The sequence below is a fragment of the Halyomorpha halys genome, unplaced genomic scaffold, assembly GCF_000696795.3.
Source record: "Halyomorpha halys isolate HHAL.00 unplaced genomic scaffold, Hhal_1.1 Scaffold445.1, whole genome shotgun sequence".
NCBI classification, from domain to species: Eukaryota; Metazoa; Arthropoda; class Insecta; order Hemiptera; family Pentatomidae; genus Halyomorpha; species Halyomorpha halys.
The window spans coordinates 489,324-491,223 of NW_027114133.1; the positions used below are offsets into that span (position 1 = coordinate 489,324).

General features: G+C 32.1%; 1 protein-coding gene across 2 annotated transcripts in view; it reads right to left on the bottom strand.

Moving 5' to 3' along the window:
* Positions 1–1,900, bottom strand: part of LOC106682819 (lachesin) — a 522,354-nt gene that overhangs the window by 465,045 nt on the left and 55,409 nt on the right. The gene's annotated exons all lie outside the window — the stretch shown is intronic.

Below are 1,900 nucleotides of genomic sequence, written 5' to 3' on the forward strand. Positions count from 1 at the left end.
AAATTAAGCTGATTTTTTAAGTGTTAGTAATTGTAAGCCTGCATATTAATAACGGTGGTTATGAAAAAAATACTTATTTAAAATTGTTTAAAAAAAATAAATTTTTGTTTTCAAAATGAGTAACAGAATGCAAGCGCGGAGCAGTATAAGATATACATTATGCATATGAAGAAGGATAAAGATTCTTTGGCATACTATGTACAATTGCCATCTACAGACTATTATATCATCATGCTTCCTTGCGTCAACTCTGTTCGACTACTGAGTTCTAGTATTGGTGAACAACTGATAATTATCAATAACATGATATATCTCATATACATAAAAAGTATCAAGAGGCGGTAAGAAGAACTAACAGAGGGAGCGTCAATTGAAGACTTGAAGGATTAACAGAATTCGGAACAGATAGAACCTGACTGTGAGTTCTTCCTATATCTCCTGTTTTATATTATTTTAATTTAGGGTATGTGACGCAAACAATACCAAGTTTTATCAGTGGAAAATTAACACCTTTCAAAGGCGGTGCCATAAAAGGGTGAAAATTATTAAAGCTGATATAGAATGGATCATTGAAATAATCCTAAGTTGTATATACCGAAAAATAAATCTAACGAAACTACAAAGAATTCAAAGACTGATGGCTTTACAAATCTTATCACACCATACCTCATGGAGGGGCATGAGTTTTGGCAAGAAAAAATCAAGAAAATTCAGGTCGGTAATTTTTTTTTTATTTTTCATGACCTTTTTGTGGCTTTTAAATGCTTTTTCTCTACATTATTAATTTTCTATCGCCTAGAATCACATTTTCTATAAAAATTTTCTTATTTTTTTTCTTTCTTGTATCTATTGTTCAACATAAACTGTTTTTCTCTTCTATTAAATATTAATATGCCTATATGATGGTATTTTTAGCTGCCTTTTAGGGTAGAATATTCTGGAAATTGCCACGCTATAGTGGGAAAATAAAGAATGAAGCGAAGTAGGAATAGAATTAGACATAAAAAATACATGCTTTTTCGGATAGACATGGCCGATATTTATCAACAATACATCGATTTTAAATAATTTACTAGGGAAGAAAACCAACAATGCATGATAGAATAATAACACGACAAACGGTTATAAATTATTTTACACATCTTTCGTCAGGTTGATATCAATATGTGATCTTAAACGAGATCAGGGGGCGGTCGCATGCATGTTTGATAGCAGTTGAAGAAACATATCCTGCCTAGGAGTGGGGTAGGTAGCGCATCGCGGTCACGAACATGTCTCATCGATTGAGCTCAAACCAATCTTCTCTTCACTGTCAACATTACCTTATTGATACTTTGGCAGGGTCCGGGATATTTTCAGGAGTTGCTTGGTACCATCAGCTAATATGGCCTACAATATGATGAACTAAGTAGCAAGTAAGCGATTACTACGATGAAGAGATGTTCTAAAGCCCAATTTTCATTATGACGCAATATTGGTATTGACGGCAATATCGGGACTTAATGTAATCCTTTGTAATTATGTCTAAACGAGAATTGGAGATCGCGTAGATCTTTATAATGATGAAAGTCTTAATGATTCTGGTGCACTAAGGTGAATAGATGTCTTAAAAATTTAACTCTAGAGATAAATAATTTTTACAAAACAAATAATTTACTATATTTCTACTATAACTAACAAAAAAAAAAAGTTTTCAACCATTCATAGCCAAACGGGGTAATGAAATTAAAATTTTCTGTTTCGCTCAGACAAAGAGGAAACTAGTCTGCGCTAGTGTTAAACAAATTCCAATACCAAGCGAATGGTAACAAATTAGCCCTTGATAGATTAAAATAACCAAAAAACAAATTCAACGTAACAAGAAATATTCAAGAAATTGCATTCCAAAATTATTAATCAA